The sequence below is a fragment of the Coptis chinensis genome, chromosome 2 (assembly GCF_015680905.1).
Source record: "Coptis chinensis isolate HL-2020 chromosome 2, ASM1568090v1, whole genome shotgun sequence".
NCBI classification, from domain to species: Eukaryota; Viridiplantae; Streptophyta; class Magnoliopsida; order Ranunculales; family Ranunculaceae; genus Coptis; species Coptis chinensis.
Window position 1 is genome coordinate 99,722,579 of NC_141457.1, and position 21,942 is coordinate 99,744,520.

Sequence of the window (21,942 nt, forward strand, 5' to 3'; positions counted from 1 at the left end):
ACAAGGATCTCTAAGCAAGAGGAGCTGCCTTTTGAACTCCTTCTAGTCTCCTCATTCAACAAAGACACGGTAGCCATCTCCATGGTAACTATTCTATCCTTGGCTGCTCCGTGTAGAGAGATTGCTAATGTTTCCCAACTTTTGGGTAGAGAGCCTAATAGAAACAAAGCCTCAACTTCATTTCTCAAATCAATCTTCATCAAATGCATCTGATTAATGGTATTCTGTAATTCGTTAAGATGCTCAGACATTAAAGAACCTTCTTAGTACTTCGTGTCGGCAAACTTTTTAACGACCAACACTTTGTTTCCGCCTGATTTCCTCTCATAAAGGTCTTCGAGTTTCTTCCACAAGCCAAAAGTTGTAGTCTCTTGAGATACATGGTGAAAGACACTGTCATCAATCCACTGTCGAATGTACCCAATTGCTTTTCTGTCAAGCTTGCTCCACTCAGCCGCGACAACTGTTTTCGGTCTTTCTCATCCATTCTCAATGGGTTGTGCCAAGTCCTTGCAATAAAGCAAGTCTTCCATCTTGGCTTTCCAAATGGTATAGTTCTTCCTATTCAGACTCGTCATGTGAGTGTTCATGGAATGGTCCATTTCTACAAGTTATTTAAACTCAAATCTTCTCTCAGGAATTTTGTCAAACACCTTCCGACCAAGATTTGGATAACACCCTAGGCTAATTTAACCAAGGTTCTGATACCACTTGTTGGGGTTTATACCAATACTAATCGATTCCCCCACTACACAGATAACTTGTATTTGAACTCAATTCAACTCCAGACAAATTCTAAATATCAACTACAACCTATACTAACATGCCCAACTCGCTAAACAACTATTAACAACATATAATAATATAAAGCAGAATTAAACGCATACCACAACACAAAGATATACCGTGGTTTGGCCAATGGTGCCTAATTCCACAAGAGCTAGTTCTTTATAAAGTGAGAAGGAAGATTACAATCTCTCCTTTCATTCTCTCACCTTACTAGATCACTCTTATCTCTTTACAGGGTTGTCTCTCTGTAAAGATTATCTCTCAATCTTGATAGCTTTCAAGATTGGGTTTTCTCTACTTTTTGTCGCGCCTCTCGTTTGTTTGGTTTTGCCAAAAACCCAAATATATAAACTAAAACTTGCGGTTCTGGAAAAATAGAATCCTGCCAAAATAGGCATGGGCGGTGGTCTCGCCTTCTAAAGAGCTAAGTCGGCCTAAGTCGAAGTCGCTCACTCGTCAGGCGATTCATCAAGGCACGAGCGCGGATCGCGCTCCAAGCAAGACCAATCTGAGCGTGGGTCGCGCTCAGACTTCTCCAAGCAGAAATCAACTCCTTTTCTCTCCTCATGTGAGGGATAACGCCAACACTAGCTACCTGCAAAGAACTGTGAACATGTGCATGGTATTAGGAAGTGGATAACAATATAAGAGCATCTTTAATGGAGACATCAATTCATATATGCAAACACCAAATTTTTGAAAATTTTGTTAAAAACTATTTTTAGTGGAGAGTCCAGTTCACTTCGACATCAAAAGATCAGCAAACCAAACACCATTTGGAGCCCATTTAGTGTTTGGTTTGATATTTTACCAAATGTACAAGGCAATGTTTGAAAAACAGCGTGGGCTTCAAAATTGTGTGGGCTTTGGGCTAAACTGTACAACGCTGTGTTTCAAAAGTTGTGTGGTGTTTGAAACACCGCATAAGCTTTGGGCTATACTGTGGGCTTTTTGGCGCGGTGTTTTGAAAACTGTGTGGGCTATTTTGGCACAGTTTATCCAAAGCAGCATTATTTGGTGGCAAATTATTGATGTCTGAACTAAAAATAGTTGGTGTTTTTTTTATTTAGTATTTGGTTTAATAAAAAAATTTGATGTTTTTTTTATTTGGTATTTGGTTTAATAAAAAAATTTGGTGTTTTTGAACTTGCAACATTAAATATGATCTAATATCCTGCATTTCGAATTCTGGTAATGTGTAGCTTTAACCTTGTGAATAAATTGTAGCTATAAAATCTAAAAACATTGGTTACAATCAAGCGGTTAAGTTAAGCCACGGAATCAATTAATAGAAGCAACAGTACCACTTCTAAAAAAGTAATACATGTACGACATTTCTTAACGTAGTAAGAAGCAGACATTCTATAACCGGGTTGATCTATGCACCACACACATATCTCGTATCTCGGCGCATACACACATATTTTGGAGCACACACAGATATCGAGGCACATACACATCTCGAATTCGGATCAACAGTGAGATAACACGGTTACAGAGATAATCTCTGTACCCGAGTCCAATAAATAATACATGTATGCTTATCCCAAAAAAAAAGTGGAATTATATATGTCTAGAGCCATTTACATACACAAACTTAACAAGAGACACTTTCAAAATCCCATATTTCACACTCAAAAAGAGCGAACCATTTGGGATGCTGATTCTCTGAGACCTCTGACAATTTAGATGTGGAAATCATACCCATACAGAGGTAGCAGTTAAAGAAATTGTTATCGTTATCCTTAAATATAATAATTTAACATCTATGGACTACGGGTCATGGAAAAATCATTCATTAGTTTTTAATAAAGAGGGTGTCATTTAAATGTACAATACAGTAAAAGAGTAGGAGAAATATATATGTGCATCAAAACAAAGTAAATGAATGTGAGCCGAGAACGACTAGTGATGATTGACCAAGAACAGAAGTCTTAACGAAACATGAAAAGGAAAGAAAACAAAAAGGTAGATGGTTAGTTGAGCAGTCGTCTAATTAGGTTTTTTTTTTTTTTTTTTTTCCGATAAACATCTGATTAGGTAGAAGTGTAGAACTTGACTTCTCGAGTTGATATATATATATATATATATATATATATATATATATATATATATATATATATATATATATATGGTCGGTTTTCGTGACCTACACCCTAATCCTTATATGTGGTATTCTTAAGATTGTGTATCATCTATTCAATTACAAGAATTATGAAAAGCAACTTACCTTGTACAGCTTTTGGATCATTTGGATAGTCTCATAGAAAAGTTGGGGAATGTATAAACAGTACAACCCCTCTTTATAATGGAAAAAGTGCTCACTACTACTACGCACTAATTATATGAATATAATATATTCGGGAATGTGTGACATTTCGAATTTCGATAGAATTTGGAAAAACAATATTTGTTTCTGACTCTTTGATTTTTGAGGTGTGATACACTCTCAACTTCTAAAAACACATAAACAATTTAAATATGCGGATAATTAAAAACCAATAAAAATTTAAGATAAACAAAAGTCATATTCATTTAAAAAATTCACAAATCTAATTAACTTACAAATCTCCTTTCAACAACTTTTTAATTATCATTACAACTGAAAATACAAATTACATTTGTCTCAACTAAAATCTATTACACTTTAAGGGAAAACAAACATATCCTGAATGCGACACTAATGCAAACCACAAGCAGCAACCAACCTTCTTCAACACTAAACCTGTCAAGACTTATCAACTATGTTCATTTAATGAACACACCCGATAAGTAAATATGTAAATCGGGTCAGCATTATAAACAATGCTAGTGTGAGTAGCCCTAAAATATAATATATACTTATACATATATTTACACACTAAATAAGGCAGTTAGTTCATCCACCGAGGCGCCTTAACCTCCAACGAATATTACAACATCCTTAAGTACAATAATTAAGGCAGGTAGTTCCTCCATTGAGGAGCCTTAGCTTCCCAACAATAATACAATGACATTTAGTTCCTTCATCAAGGCGCCTTAGGTTCTAACTAAACTACTAACCAGCCAAGCATATTCTATACTTACCGCATTTCATGCTCATTTACAGAGTGGGTCGTCTCTGCACCAGTAATTAGGTTGACCCACCCTTCTGCAAAACCATATACAAATCATATATTTAAAGATATATTATTAACCAACATATTACCATAATTATATTATTTAAGGCTTTCTTTGTGTGTCCTTAAAATCACGTCGTATCTATGTCTTACCTAGTTTCCCTGCCTACCACAATCACTACCCAACGCCGAACATGTACATCCACATGCCTCCCCTCACATAATGAACCATTCCATGCATAGCTATCCTAAGCGGGATATCGCATACCAGGTAACCCTCACACGAAAGTCATTATATGAGTATTGTCACTATTCGGCATAAAATATCGCGCGTCTCGTTCTAATTTTGCGAACGGAATAATCAAACCACTATTTGGCTACGCCAGAAGGGCCATTCAGATTCACTAAAATGCCAGAAGGGCCAATTACATTACTTACGCCAAAAGGGCCATTCAGATTCACTGAAATGCCCGAAAGGTCAATCATATCACATACGCCCATCAATAGGGCCAAATCACATGAGTTGTGGTAGCTAGGTTCTAGGATTTTCGTTACGTAATTTATTCAGGTGTCATATCTTAGTATCTCATAACCATTTCACTCTATCACGTGCCAAATAAATTATTGTACTAAGCCACCATATTTGGAAAATCTCAATAATAATTCTTGTTCTACCTCATACCAGTATACTTAATTGTACTGGAGCTCAATGTTTCTCGTTATAATAAAAATCCACATTATCACATGCCAATACTATTCATTGCACGATATCCAAGCATCTCTATATCAAATCTCAAAACTTATTATTTCACGTGCCAATCATATATTGCACTACACCATATGGAATATCTCCAGCCTTCATAAATACTACAATTCATTTAAGTAGCAACTCATAATAGTAATCAATCATGTAACATATTCATTCAATATATTTATGTGAACTCAATTCACCATCAAAGCTCAATACTAAAGTCCATGAATCTAAGTCCGTATGTAGTTTAATTATCATAAAAACGTATATATCTAAGTCTTATAAGAATTCCCCTCTTGTTACGTGCCAAATTTATATGTTTTACACTCTACTCATGTCAAATCTTAATTAGATAATGACAACCAAATTTATACAGGCTTCCGCACCATTTTAGCATTTGCTTTGTCCATACAATTTACAACATAAAACGTAGCATAATTAAAATGTCAAAAGTCCACAATCAAAGCTCAAAACCAAAACCCAAAAGTCTAAATATTTAAAGACCTAATTTGAATCTATATTAAGTTATATGGACCGGCCCCCAAAACAAACTTGAAACTGGCTCAAAACTTTAATTGGTTTGGCCCAAAGAAAACTAATGTGGTCTGACCCAAGAACAAAATAGAACTGGCCTAACCAAACAACTAAAACCGAGCCCAAAGAAACAAAATAGAACCGCCCAACCAAACCAAATAGAATCGGGCCCAAAGAACTAAAACCAAACTGGTCCAAACTCAAAAGAAACTTGGCCCAACATAACTAAAAACTAAAGCCCAAAACTGAAACCGGCCCAAGGCTCAACCGGTCATCTTCCTCAGCTCCAGCAGCCACCAAATCAGCAACCACCAGCCACCACTCGTCCTCCCCTCTTAACCCACCTATTTTAATCCCCATAAAAACCCTACAACTTTAACAAAACCAAAAACCTCAATACATTAAATCAAAACTCTTCATCAAACGAGATCTGAAATTCGCGACCTCCATTGATGACTTCTACAAGCTTCGACAGCCCCCACCCAATCCAACATTCAATCCCCCCACTAACCCCCAACATCACCCAACCAACAATCAAAACATAACACAATTCAAATAATACATTTCCAGTCATAAACTGGGCGATTTTATCTGGGCCGCCATTAAAGTTTCTTCTCCAATCTTCGCTAGCACCCATTCGACGACCCTCATTCCAACATCAATAACCAACCTCAAATCAACAAAGTAAAAATCATAAAGACAAGGTTCAAATAAAAAAAAAAAGTTCGGACAGGCGACGCCATTAACCCCCTTCCAAAGCTTTTTCTAAGCTTCAACAGCACACCCAAATTTCAATAATCCCGACGTCCCCGAACATCAACCAAATCAAAATAAAATCAACCCACACCACAACAGTATAGCAGTTTCAAACCATATATAGGACAACGTTGGTTTGGCTCGGCGCCATTGACGCGAGCTCTTCGAAGTTTCAATAGGTTCAAATTCGATTTGAGTTTCAACAGTTCAATAAAACTAAAAGATATAAGCGGGTGAATAAATAAGTAGAAAATTGATCCGAAACACTCGACAGTAAAGGTTTTTATTCGTAGACGTACAACTTTAGCTTTGGTAAAAAGAAAAACATAAATACTAACATGTATTAAAAACTCGACGAATCCCTCATCGTCCGAATCATCGCGCTCCAACGCTCTAGCAATCAAGCTTTTATCTCCGCCTCTATTTTTATTTTATTTTTATCTAATTAAAAAACCCTATTATCTAGAAAAATATGTATATATAACTGGGTTTGAAACCTAAGCCTAACACAGACTCGGGACCAAAAATCAGGCCCACGTATCCCAAATCCAGTCCAATAAATTTTCAATAAATAAATAAATAAATACGTATTTTAAATACGGGCGTTACAGGATGGTTATATGAATTTCACCTTACAGTGAGTCCAAATTTATTCCATCCTAAAAAGTGGACTTACAAGATGAATTGAGAGCTAATTTTTTGTGGAAGTATCACACAATGAAAAACATCAACACAAAAATTCACCTCAATTGAATTTGGTTAATCTTATCAAAAGTTGTATTGAAAATAGAATACGTACTATTGATTGTTCAATGTTGTAAATCTTCAAATGAATTATTTTTTTTGTGAGGATGATCACTAATTATGTAGAGAATATCTGTCACACCCCGAATTTCGACAAAATTCGGAAAAACATTATTTGTTCCCGACTCTTCGATCTCCGAGGTGTGACGCACTCTCAACTCCCAAAAACCCATAAACAGTTTAAATATGTGGATAATAAAAACCCATAAAAATTTTAACTTAAACAAAAGTCTTCTTCATAACAAAGATTCACAAATAAGATTAGGTTACAACTCTCCTTTCAATAACTCTTTAATAAAATTAACAAATGAAATACAAAAACATTGTCTAGACTGAAATTCTATATCACCTCAAGGGAAAACAAAACAAATCCTGAGATGCAACACTAACGCAAACCACAAGCAGCAACCACTTTTCTTCAACACTAAACCTGTCAAAACTTATCAACTATGTTCATTGAATGAACACACCCGATAAGCAAACATGAAAATCGGGTCAGCATTATAAAAATGCTGGTGTGAGTAGCTCTAAAAACAACATATACTTATACAAATATATACATAATCCATACGGCAATTAGTTCTTCCACCGAGGCGCCTTAACTTTCAACGACTAATATAACATACTCAAATACAATAATTAAGGTGTAGTTCCTCCACCGAGGCTTTAACTTCCCACTAACCACACAACAAACTATAATGATCATAAATAAGGCATGTAGTTCCTCCATCGAGGTTTTAGGTTCTAACTAAACAAATAACCAACCAAACATATTACCATAATTATATTATTTAAAGCTTTTTTTGTGTGTCCCTAAAATCACGTCGTATCTATGTCTTACCTAGTTTTCCTGGCTACCACAATCACTACCCAACGCCGAACATGTACATCCACATGCCTCCCCTTATATAATGTACCACTCGTATGTGAACCACCTCGCCGGGATGCCGCGACACTGTAAATCCTCACACGGAAGCCATTATATAAGTAACACTACTACATAAAAGCTCATTAACCACTGTTATATACAGTGGTAAAAACCCTTTAACCACTGTTTCTAAACCGTGGTATCAGCTGGGGTGGCAAATACTTCTAGCAAAACCGTGGTATTAAGTTCCTTATTTACCACGGTTTAAGAACAAACCGTGGTATTATATTTTCAAAACCGTGGTTAATAATCTATAGGATGTGCTATTTCGATGCAAACCGTGGGTTATATTAGTTCTTCTTATACCATCGTTCTTGCAAAACCGTGGTATATAGTATATGTTTTTTTTAAAATAAATAAAATTAAACCTCATTTAATTCAATAATCGAAACACCACCTGATTAACAAACAACCTGCAAAATAGATTTTGAGCCCATTTTCCATCTTGTTCAATTTTGAACATTGTACATTCAACTTAAAAGTAAAATATATGGCAACTAACGAGAAAGAAAATAATTAATTGACATCTACCAAGCATGAAATACCATTGTAGACTAATATTTCAAATTATTTCAAGTACAATAAGAAAATAACCTTTCAAATCTACGTGTTCCAGCTTGTACAAATTAAAATAGTAATCTAATTGATTATGCTAATAATCTGGTCATTCAATTTGTGCAAGAATTGTCATCCCTTGTTGAGCATTCACCGCAACAATAAACAAATGCTAAGATTTCGTGTATATACATGTATTCCTAGAGCTAGTTTCAAGTTGATTTCAGCTTTGTTCTTGTGGAAATAAAATGTGTAAGTTAAGGGAAAGAAAGCAGAGTCCAAACCTAAATAGAAGGGGAGTTCAATACATGTATTGCCTTGTCGATAACATCATAAGTTTTCAATTTTCATAATAATGTGAAAGAGAGGATCTAAAATATTAAGCTAGTGAATTAAGACTAGAAATACAAATTAAATAGCTGGTTTCTTGAAAGTATATAATGAGTCACAAGAGAAGTAAAAACCAATAATATTAATAATTTAAAGAATTAATTAAGAAAAATCGGAATGAACCTTTTTGCCCTCTCCAAGCTTTTTGAGGAAATTAGTGAGTGGCTTTACATATTCAAGAAGACTAGTAATGCTATTTGTATCACAATTTAATGAACTCCCCGAACCAGTTAAGTCTATAGCATCAACTTTGAATCCTCCTTCCTCTAAATGTGTTATGGTTTTGTACCAACACCAAGCACCAAAGCCTCCTCCATGTACAAGGACAAAATGGTTGGTCTCCAGTTCTTTAATCTTCATTTCTGTTTCAAAAAAACAAAAATAAAAATAAAAATAAGAGTGAGAAATTAATTGTCATAAATGCTTCACCACTGCAAAGATGTACAAGGCGCATCGTAATAGACGATAAGCTTTTATTACGCCACATATAACCACGACTTGGCCAATTGGCCCCATCGATTCATCGAATAGTGCATCTCCTAGAGCCTTGGCAGTTTTTTAATCAGGACCCATCCCTTCACCGCCTCCCATTAGCGTAACCGCAGGAAGTTTTGGATCCATCTCTAGCTCGTCTCTTTAACCGATCCTCGTTTCGATAAAATTGGGTTGGAGTACATTGTTGTTGTTAGTTATAAGAAACAGGTTATATACTAATACATTACTGTCAAAACCAACCTTCGAGATTATTGCGCAACAAAAAGAAGGCCTGATGGGCAAGCCAAATACTCGAATCTGAGAAGACTCTAGGCCATCTAATAAAGCCCTCTTGGCTACCTCCTCTGAGGGGCAATAACATCTCATCACACCAGTGTTGAACCTGGATAGAAATGTTTCTTTATTGACCGACTCCACCAGCAAAAAATAAAGGGGACAACGAAAAATGAAACTTGAAATTAATATAACCAACCATGTGCGGTGGCAGGTATTAAGGTCTGTAATGACTGTAACAAAGACTGGTTTCTTCTGAAGGCCCTGCCACTTGAGCACCCACAAAGGAATATGTTGCATGAGAGGATGAACACTAATGATAATGTCTGGCTTGTACTCCATCAGACCGGCCTCCAACTCTCTTCAGTTGCACAATAACAAAATGTTAAAAATGAGAAAAGAGCATACTTGAAAACACAATTAAGATTCAAATAGATTGACGTTAAACTTCTGCAGTCTTTCTAACAACTAAAGCAAGGTCAATAATCAAAGTGTGAGGCAGAACCTTTACAGTTCAGATGGTTGAGTGAACTGGTACCCAACAAGATATTCAAGGTTCTCGCCCTTGGGGATCAAAAGCAGTGGCACTGTGGCACTATCTGCTTCTTAGAGAAGGTTAATTTCTTTAACGCACAGGTCATAATAGAACTAGGACCAGGAGTGATATCTATCACCTTGCCACGCTCACTCAAATTTGGCTCAAAAGTTGACCAAGGGATCCCAGTCGCACAGTGTATCACTGCATCATACTTCCTACCAGAAGGACTTTTCAGAGCAACTCCATCAGGAGTCTTATAGTCAAGAATCTCATCTGCCCCTAAACTCTTGACTAAATCGATATTCCTTGCCCCACAAGTAGCTGTAACATGCGTATTTCCAAGTTTTGCCAACTGGACAGCATAATGACCCACTCCACCTGAGGCAGCGGTAATAAGAATGTTTGCTGTTTTGCCACTCCCATCAAGCTTGATACCAGCAGATTTAGTGAGAGCCTGGAGTGCTGTTAGACCAGCAACAGGTAATCCAGCACCTTCAGCTGCTGATACTTCTGGAGGCCTCTTAACTGCCAAGCTTCCCTGGGCTACAGCGAATTCCGCCAGCCCACCTCCACTCTGTCATCCAAATTTAAAACAAACAAGTGTGGCAGGATAAAACTTATTACTGAAGATTTAATTTGATACAACTCAAATCATCTTCAAATATAGTATGTCTCAATTACCCCGTTGCGTGATAATTTTACAGAACATTTCAGTTCAGATTCTGAAGTGGAACTATATCAAATCAAAAGACAAACCATTTAACAAAGAGATTCAATCAATCAAAACAATGCCATAAAATTTGCTTCTACAGGAGAAAGTATCTGATGCATAACATAGTAAGGTAAGTAAAATGATTTTAATGGACAAGCTATGAGTGACAGGTCAAAACTTAATGAGAAAGCTTTATTCTAATACAACTCAAAGTCATTGGTATGTTCCAGTTCAGAACTTGAAGAGGGATACCGTATATACCCAAACAAAAAGAGAAATCTTTTAAGAAAGAGATCCAATAAATCAAACTATAGCCATAAATTTGAATATACAAGAGAAGAGACCCTGACACAAATCAAACTAAGGTAAGTAAAAGTGTAAAAAAAAGGTTAATACTTGTTGGTTATACCCTACAATCTTGAAATGTCAAAATATCAATTATCTGTTGTACCAACATTTTTAGAGGAAAGTAAAACAAACTCTGATAATATTGTGTATTGTCTCAAGTCTTATATTGCCAGCTTAAACTCTTATCGCCTAAACTTTTATCATACTTTGACCAGGATCGCACTTATTCAGGAAGACTCCATGAACAGCCAAGACCAAAGTCAAAGACTACAATTATTCACTAATACCTCGGGGAGGGGTGAATACACATTCTGCACTGATCACATAGTTATACACCAAACTTCATATGCTCATACCACCAGCAGAATTACGTGGCAAAGAGGAGAAATTGTCATATAATTACCCGAAATCGAAACTTAACTGTCTTTCATGTCAATCCATTTAAAGACAATATGAAGTTGTAGAATTTTGCATCAATGAGAAGAGGACATACTTAGCGTAAAAGGCAGCTAGTGCAGCAAGATAGGCACAATGAATCCAACGAGGTGAAGTGCTATGAAATGCAACCTTCCAAAGCTGAACATGTTTCACCATGAACTTGTATTGGCTCTCCATGTCATTCAATGGCTAGCCAGTGTACTCTTTCCATACATCTTTCACAAAATCATCTGCATGCAAGCAAAACAAAACAAGAATTATAAAACTGACACGGAGCTTGAAAGAACAAAACAAAACGGGAATTAAAAAATTAGAAAAGAATGATCTTTTTAGGGATTAAAAAGAGCAAAATCAAAAAATTCAAACCCAAACGAACAACGGATCAACCCTAATGCCTTTGAATGATTTTAATTTCAGAGAACAAAACCTTGAGAAAAAAATATCGAGAACAAAACCCCAATAAATTGAATGGGATTTGATATTGAACATAAAATTACTAATTACCTCGAACCTCGAAAGTCTCGATCCAAGATGATTAAGGATGGCTGCAACCCATAGCGATGCAAGTAGATTAAGGAAGAGAGGGAGATGATCTCAAACAAATTTAGAGAACTTTGTTGGTCCTTATCGATTCAAGGCCAAGAAATTCTTAGCAAAGGTTGCCCAATCTCAAATTCCTAAAGTTTTTTTTTTTTTTTTCGATAATAATTTCTTAAGAGAAAAGTGGCTACTATTGCACGATGACTACTTTATCCGCGGTAGGGCTATTTTTTGTAAAACATTTGCCACCTTTTCTTAGAAACAGTAGGGTATATTAATATCAAAAATCGAAATTAGTCGATATTGGTAGTACCGTGGTATAAGACAATTATATCCCACCGTTTTACGAGACCAGTGGTATTTGGCTTGTACCAAAATTAGAAAAACCATATGTACCGTGGTAAGTGACTACTAGCCACCCTTATTAGAGAAACAGTGGTATATGCCATTTGACCAACTGTGGCTAATGTGTATTTCTGTAGTAGTGTAATGCCCCTATTCGGCATAAAATATTGCGCGTCTCGTTCCAATATTTGCGAACGGAATAATCAAGCCACTATTCGGCTACGCCAGGAGGGCCATTCACTTTTTGAAACGCCGGGAGGGCCAATCACATTACTTACGCCGAAGGCCATTCGGATTTAAACGCCGCCGGAAGGGCCAATCACATTACTGCCGAAGGCCATTGGTGATTAACCGAACGAAGGGCCACTCACATGAGTTGTGGTAGCTAGGTTCTAGGATTTTCGTTACGTAATTTATTCAAGTGTCATACATTAATGACTCATAATCATTCCACTATATCACGTGCAGGTCAATTACCTTATTGCACTAAGCCACACTATTTAGAAATATCTCAATTATATCTCATAGCCACTTTCATACTTTCACGTGCCAATATATTATTGCACTAAGCCACAATCCCGTGGGCAAATATTCACCAATACTATACTACCTCATAGTAGCATCTCACATATATAATAATGGAGCGTTTATATAAATTTCTCCAAGATATTGCATTAATATAAATATCCCAGCATATTATATCATGTCACAATACTTCAACGTATCACATACATTTTTATTATAACGTATTAGGAATATAATATCTCCTAACATCTCAATATCGTCACGTGTCAAAAATACACAATATCAATGTCAAATCTTTCTTAGATAATGACAACCAAATTTATACAAGCTTCCACAGCATTTTATTACTATAGTTGTCCATATAATCAATTATGTGAAAAACTGGAAAAGTCAACATTCCACAGTCAAAGTCAACGGTCAAAGGTCAAAGTCAAAAAGTCATGGTCAAAGTCAACATGGCATGGTCAAAGTCAAAGTCAACATGTCATGGTCAAAGGTCAAAGTCAACCGTCAATGGTCAAAGGTCAAAGTCAACCGTCAATGGTCAAAGTCAAAGTGTCGTTTCCGTGTTCGACAGGTCCAGGGTCATAGCCATGGTTCATGGCTAAGGTCAAAATGCATGGCTCATGGGCTCATGACCAAGATAATGGTTCGAACCCAACCGGCCAAACCCAAACCTTAGAACCCGAAAGTCTAAAAGTTGAAAGACACAAATAGATCTATTTTAAGTCCAATGGACTGGCCCCAAGCAATATTAGAAACTGGCCCAAAAGCTTTAGACTAAATTGGCCCAAAACACAACTGAGTTCGGCCCAAAACAAACTCATAGAAACTGGCCCAAGAAAACTTAACCTAAACTGGGCCCAAACTAAACCAAATAAAATCGGGCCCAACAACTAAAATAGAATCGGGCCTAAACCAAAACAAAACAAACCGGCCCAAAATAACCAACCAAGGCCCAAGGCCCAACTAAGATGAACAGTGTCATCTTCTTCACCAATTCTCTTCCACCACCGGCCACCAAATCGCGCCGCCACCATCTCACCTTTTCATCAAGTTGGTTTTACACCAAATCAAAAATCCACCCGACTTTAACAAAAGCAAAAACCGAAAATCATAAAAACAAAAACTCTTCCTAAATCTAGATCTGGAATTCGCGACCGCCATTAATGGCTGGTTCAAGCGCTCCCCCACTTCACAACACTCAGTCCCTTCACTACAAACCATTCAATCCATACACCCACTCCCAATACCAAATCGCAGTTCACACACGAAAAATAAAACAAAAACCCAAAACCTTCAGTAGCCCAGTAATGGCAGTAACGCCATTAACGCCTTTTCCCCGAGCTCCCAATCCATACCCGACCACCGTATTCCATCAAAAATCAAACAAAAGTCACAACATCAAGACAAAAATCGATGTTACTCCTAGCCTGGGCGATCTCGCCGCCATTAATGGACCTTCAAAGCTTCAGCGTAACTAGAACAGCCCCACTCCTAATCCCGACGTCCATCATATACCAACAACCAATTAATATTAACATCACAGTATATAAAAAAGGTTTAATCAAATCCATCAGGACGATTTGTCCCTGTGGCTTGGCGACGCCATTAACGTCTGTCGGAGTTTCAAGCTTCCAAAGCTTTAACAGTTCCAAAAACCAATTTTACCAAAGTTTCGACAGTTCTATATCAAATCCAAAATTTAACAAGGTTTAATAATACAAATGGCACGAAGTCCAATACAACAGGAAAATGAGCAGTATCAATAGGCATAAATCTTAGGCAGTATACACCGATACCCGAAAAACATAAATCCGGTGAAATAGCAAAATAGCTACTCACCTTTATTAACATATCGACGAATCCTCCTAGCCCGATTCGTCGCGCTCCAACCTCCAGCAAACAAGCTTCAAGCTCTGCCTCCATTTTTAATATTTTATTTTTCTCTGAACCCTATTTTCCAGAACAATGTGTTTATATACTTGGGTCCGAAACCCAAGCCCAACACAGACTCGGGCCCAAAACCAGGCCCACGTATCCCGAGTCCAATCCGACGAATTTTTAAATAAATAATTAATTTAATTAATTAATAAATAGATAAAAACGTATTTTAAAAATACGGGCGTTACAATATCTCTACCAAAAATCAGCCTCTAATTCATTATTTTTAGTGGTGGAGTTTGTTCTAGTGGAGTTCATATAACCATCAATATATTCAATACTATAAAAAGAAATTTAGCAGGGAGGTGATTTTAATATCTAGCAAAACCGGAGAGGTTATTCTAATATATATTATTAAAAGAAATTTTAGCAAGGAGGTTATTCTAATATCCAACAATAGGAAAATTTATTTTACAATGCGTTTTATTTTCATGCTTTTGCAGATTACAACACGTAATGATGAAATTTAAAAAAAAAACGACATTTTAGCATGGAAACAAGGTGAATATGTGAATTGGAAACAAAGTTTTTATCAAGTCCAAAAGAAGCCCATTGGAAGCTTAAAAAGATCATAATCAAGCCCATAAAGCCTGGTCAAAATAGTCAATTCCAGGTCAACCCTGGTCAAATCTTGCAGAAAAATCAACGAAACTTCAGAAAATCATGTCTTTTGACTCTGAACTTCGTTTTAGGCGTGTGACCTGTCAAAACAATCAGTGCGACAAGCTCTACGCTATGGTATATAGGTTCTATTAATTGACTAGACTAGGAATTAAAACAGGCCTGAATCAAGACAAAATAAAAATCTAATTACTATTCATCATGATATTATCAATTGGAAGATTATGTAATCACCAACTTTCTCCACTTAATAAATGTACAAACCACTCCTAATTATTTATCTTGTAATGGGAATTACTATTTACCCACTTTCTCCACTTAGATTAAATAAATTCTATTATAAAAATAGACTAATTTGTAACATTTGGATTGAAAATGTAAGATGTAAACTTGGGCACCCATTTCACTCTTTTGTAACTATAAATAGGAGGGGTGGTGCTCTAAATAAACTTGCCAATTTACTTGTGATTTGTGGCCTTGTAGCCCTTCACTCTCTTCATCTCTCTCTTTTAATTTCATTTTTAAGAAAATAATTCTATAGTTTAGGAAATAAAAAACTTCTTCTTCTTCTTCTTCTTCATTTTTATTAGTCGTATTTATCTTACCATGAGCTAACTCATCCCTTGTAGAGGGTTAGATAAACCCATGTGAGAATAACTCTACTAATGAAAATGTAATTCAATTGCTTAAAATTTAACAAGTTTGATTTTTACTTCAATTACAAAATAGTTAGAAGTGGAAAACAAACTAGAGGTTGAAGAAGTGTTTTAGAGATAGGGTGCTAATTTAATCTCTCATACTAGTAGATCCTCTTTAGAGATTTAGAAATTCTACTAGGGATCAAAGTTTAATTTTTCACTTTGATTTGTCTATGAATCAAAGTGGATATGAAAATTAACAATTGAAATATTTATTTTATTAATAGTAGTTTGAATCACATGGTAAATCAATCCTCCACACTTATCTCTCTATTCTATCTTCTTTAGTAATTTTAGAATAAATTTGTCTTTAGTAACTTTTGTAACTTGTAATTAAAAGAAGTGTAGTGTAATGTAAAAACTTGTTTAAAAATCCTTCTCACCACAAGGTTTCCCAAGAGAATAATTCAGCTCTATTGTCATAACATGCTCAAATCTTTAGGCATGGGTACGAATTCTTACTCAAGTTATACATACATCGAATAATTTTGTGAGCAAGGTATTGACTTAAGTATGATTGAGTGTCGTGAGTGATTACCAACTCATAATACAAAATTAACTATTATCAGTATCTATTGTGCCTCTGATGTCTCTATATTTGCTTTTGTGGCTTCCCATTTTCAGACTTTTGAGTTTCTGAACCACATTCTTAGGAGTTGTGGTCCAATGCCTATAGGTGAGATCCTCGATGATTCTACCAAAGTGCATTCGTCTTTGTCTTCCAAATTTTGGCTTTGATTATCTGGTTGTGAATGCTATTGTCCCCTCAAAACCACTAAATTTTTTGGCAAAAACTTTCTACGGTAAGATTGTTGCTGGTCTTGAGATAGAGTTTGAGTTATCTGCTCGTCAAAAAGTAATCATTGGAAGCTTGTTGTCAGAACATCATTACACCATAAGGGCCATTTTCTAACAGGGCAAAATTTTCATTTGTAACGAATATATCCGTTACTACCATTCTAACAGACATAACTGTGATCTTTTCTGGTATCCATTAGTATATTTCAATTTATTTTTCCAATTATTATCAAAGTAGTATTTTAATATTTGGTAACAATTGTGTCCGTTAGCAAACAACTAAAACAATGACCAAAAGGGTATATTCGGAACTAACAGACTAAATTAAATTAAATAGAAAAAAATTGTGCTCAATGATTTCCCATTCTTGTCTTTCTATTTCCTCTATCAAACCCTTCCCCCGTCTCCTCTGTCAAACCCTCGCCAAGGAAGAAGGAAATAAACCAGGTATATTTTCTCTCTCACTCTCCTAATCTCCTTTCTTTTTTTTTTCTACTGTACCCAAACGCCATCTATCAAATTTCTCTTTTCTTTTCTCTCTCACGATTTAGGGGTTTTTCAAGTAAAAGGCGCTTTTATAGAGCTCTATGGATGGAGCGAACCGGTAAGCTCTCGCTCAATCTCATCTCTCTCTTCACATTTGGTTATCGAGCTCATCCGGAGAAGAAGGCTCTCGCAATAGTACAGTTATTATTTTTGCTCACCTCTTAAAGTAGTTTCATTGTTCATCTTCTTTGTTGAAAATATTCTATGTTTGCTTGATGTTTTCACGGATGTGGTACTGGAATTTCCTAATGAAGGACTTTCATTTTGTGGTTCCCTTGACCAAAGGTTCAGGAATTCGTGATACTCAGGCTTGTTTTATGCCTGAGAACTTTATTTTTTACCCCTAGCTGGCATAGCACACTCTTATCATAACCATCATTCGTACCTGTTGATATCGTAAGGTACTTGCTTCAAACTTCTGTTATAAGCATTATTCGTAAGAAATTATGGGTTTAAGATGTTTACATGGCTTTGTTGCTAGGAAGCTTTTCACTAACATACGTTTGAAAAGGTAAATAACTATGTGTAACATATTTCCTCAATAACTAACATACGTTTGTTGCATTACATTCATGGAAAAAATATATTGCTTTGATCAAATAGTTTGACCAGCTAAAATCTCCAAGGAATTTTGAATACATTGGAATTCTAACTTGTAGTATCTTGTTGTGTATTGCATTTGTATTGTGGAAACTTTACACAATTATCTTTGAATGTGAGCTAAATGCTAATTGACTTGTGAATGGATGTCTCCTCACTGAATTTAAAGTTGCTTGCAAATTTTGCGTGCTGCTCTGGATTCATGCAACTCCTCTAAGCTATGCTCCCATTCTATCATATAGTTCTTATTCAACTATATTAGGTCACCCTCCATGACACCATATTTAACACCATGTCATTTTATTGGTTATTGTTTGCTTTAATAATGAGTGTTTTGCAATCTTTGAGGTGTGAATTTAACGCTAGTCCCTTTCATTAATTGTGGTTTAAGTTATTTTGGGATTCTTTGGAAAATGTGGTGCTCTACAGATTAAGGTATCAACTTGCTTATAAATACTTATTTTTCCATGAACTAAAAATTGACTTCAATTATGTATTTAGCCTTGCATCTACTATGCCAATTTAAATAATAATAATAATAATCATTTACAAGTTAGGAACTTGATTCAACTATTATGAGTTTGGGGGGTTCCATTCATTTTTGCTTACCTACAAAGTTTAGGGAAGTCTTCCAATAGATTTATATGAACTAGAACTATGGTTATATTTCTGGTCACTAACTCTTGAGTTGTTAAGTTTCAGCTCAAAATGGCATAAGGAACAATCTGGATGTATGTCCTTGTCTTTGTGCTGATTTTAAACATTAGGATGAGTGAGTAGACATGGTATTTTAGCTATTTTTTATCTTAATTTTTCATCTTCTTGAGTTAGTAACATCAACGTTTTGGTTTGATGAGGTTTAGAAAATTGGAAGTTGAAGTGCACACCACTCAACTTTTTAAGCGTATAATTTCTAGTGGATTAGTAGGTTCTCTTAGTCTCTGTACTATATTTTTAAGTGTAATATTTCTTTTTGTTGGTTATTTCTTTTTATGTTTAATGGGTTTCATCTGCAGAGAGTGTGTTTTGTGTTTACTGAAAAAAAATACTTGTCCCAAATCCTTGGTGTGGAATGAGTTCTTGAGAAATATTCTTTTGGCTTACAGGACTTCGGTTTATTCATGGTGAAGGTGTATATAGAGACGACTTCCATCTTTTACATATCTAGTATTACTAACTGTTTTCATGTTGTTTACAGGACTTCGGTTTATTCATGGTTGTGATTGTTGAGTAACTTAGTCCTTGGTTGTATACATGCTTTCTTGCTGGAAGTATTGTGATTTGTGCTTTGTTGTTGGAATATACTGTGCTGAACCTTGTGCATGCCAAGGGTGCTTTAACAAACCTAAATATGAAGATATGATTCTTGGAACCTGACAACAAATTGAAACACGCAATCCACATGTGTTTGCCCCAAAAATTGTATGTCGTGTGACTATACCACATCAAACAGTTGAGTCAAGACTCTCTTTCTAGCGACATAAAAAGGGGGATGTATTTGCAAGAAGTCCACGTGTCTTAAAAAATATTGTGAATAATGCGTTCAGGTTAGATATTTGTTCCAAGTTTGGTCATCTTACCAATTGTAACATAATCTAGTCTCTTACCAAGGACATTGTCCCAAGATTAGGTTAGAGGAATTCAATTCTATGTAAGTATGATTTGTAAATTGGGATTTGGATTGGTGACTATATTTTTATAATAATGTTTAATTGATTGGTGGTTTTGTTTTTTGTTATTTATTTGTTGATCAAGTTTGTGCAATATGATCTTTATAAGTGAATAATCATATGTGCTAGTGCTAGAGCTAGATGTGCAGGGAGGAAACAATTTGACCCAGGATTTTTTTTTTTTAGTTGGCTATACTTTACTAATGGATATTTCCGTTACAAAAATAGTTACTAATAAAGTGACACATATATTACTAACGGATATATCTATGACGTAGCAAGTAATTGAAGTGTGCCAAATATTACTAACACTTACATCCGTTTGAAATTACAAATTTAAATAGGCTATCAACAGTCGGTTATCTATTACAAAGAATTACAGTAACGGATATAACCGCTACTAAAATTAATTTTGGTAACGGTTATATCCGTTACTAAATTTGGCCTAAGTGACAATGACGCCCTAGAGCTAACAGATATAACCGTTAGTAAAATTATAAGTAACGGATATAGCTGTTGGTAAACGTCTTTTCTGGTGTAGTGCATGCAAAAGATTTTCAACTTGTTATTCTAATGGAAGGACTTGGACAACATATGTCACCGGTGAAGTATCTTGCTATTCTCCAGTACTGTCTCATGATCCCTTTGTAGTCTGATGGTTGTCTTTACCTTGTATGCAAAAAGAGTAGACTAGATGTTTTCGAGGACCATGCAACATATATTGCAGATATTTTTTAGGTTTCAAATACTGACATGATCATGTTAGAGACATTTTATGTATACATTTTGGAGGACTGGGGTACAAGCGAATGATGACAGATCGACACTTCGCCCTGCAAATATCTTGATCTACAGTTGGTCTAAGGGGAAACATGCATGTGTTGATATAAATGAAGCTTCTCCGTTGGCAAAGATTGGGAATGAGGACTTTGAGGTGGGAGAAGCAGCAAATAAAGCGGCATGGAAGATTGAGAAACATAAGGAAGCTTGTAGGGCTAATTAGCATTGTTTTATTCCATTTAGTTTCGACATTCTCGGTTTCTTGGCACAACAATCGGTTGAGTTCCTTAAGATACTGCAAAAAGTTATGGACACTAATGTAATGACAACTGGTTCGAACAAGTTTGTATTTAGCATGATAGGATTTGTCATTTAGAAAGAATTTACAGTGTAACTTTTTGCACGCTTGTCTTAATTATTTGTAAAACTCATTATTAATAAAATTTCCACTTGATTAAAAAAAAAATCTTCATCAAATAGGTAAAAATAAAAATAATGAAAGCAACCTCTTTTTCCTCAACAGCCTGATCAAAAGTTTTGATTAGTAGAGGTTTTCTACGCCGAGATTATTGGGTTTCACAAAGTTTTAACATTTGATTAGGTGTTTCTCAGGGTTCGATCTAGTACAAGCATACTCACCTCTTTCATATTTCTTACCGAACACACATATTTCAAATTCTTGACAATACAATTCAAAGAAAAATATTTCAACGATTTTTTTTTTCTTTGAAAAGATGTTGAGATTTTGCAGATCCCCATCTATAATATAACCTTTCATAAGTTAATATTTCATCATCCTCTATTATAGAGTTCAACTTAATACATAAAGGAGGAGTAAAAACAAATGGTTCCATGGTTTTTCCCAACGAGAGTTTTGCATAAATTGAATTCAGCGAACCAAACACATCATAGAGAAATTGACAATTTGACAAAGGTATTAGAGCTCAGGTGATAAGAGGTCTCTGGTTTAAGTTGAATGATAAGCACCCGAAATTATAGTTAGTTTAAACCCCTTAATAATATTTCATTTAGGCCATTTATGTTATTAATAATGTGAATTTATCACAATTTACATGTTTTTGTAGGTTACAAGTCTTAGAACTGATAAACTATATAAAAAAACATAACTTTTGCATGAAAAATGTGTTAATATGATTACTGGAGAAATTCTATAGTTAAACCCCAAGTTTCAAGGGGAAAAAATCATTTAAAGCCAAGACAAAGCTGTGAAATCAAAGTTAACTCGGGTAGAAAAAAAGACAGAAAGTTAACAAAATTTCAGTAGGCTATATCTTTGGATTCAGACTTTGGAATTTGACCTATTTTATATCAAAATGACCGGCTCGAGAATAACTATCTAATGGTCTAGGCCTCTAACCATTTGGAGTAGTAAAAGTATATGAAAATAGCATTACAGTAAATTCTAACAGTTTAAACCCTTTTGGACTTAATCCATTGGACTTTGG

At 35.4% G+C, this 21,942-nt stretch overlaps 2 pseudogenes; both read right to left on the reverse strand.

The window, feature by feature from the left end:
- Window positions 1-8,707: 8,707 nt before the first annotated feature.
- LOC147519569 (putative monogalactosyldiacylglycerol synthase 3, chloroplastic) lies at window positions 8,708-11,632 on the reverse strand (annotated as a pseudogene).
- Window positions 9,866-11,080, reverse strand: LOC147519570 (chloroplast envelope quinone oxidoreductase homolog; annotated as a pseudogene).
- Window positions 11,633-21,942: the final 10,310 nt, after the last annotated feature.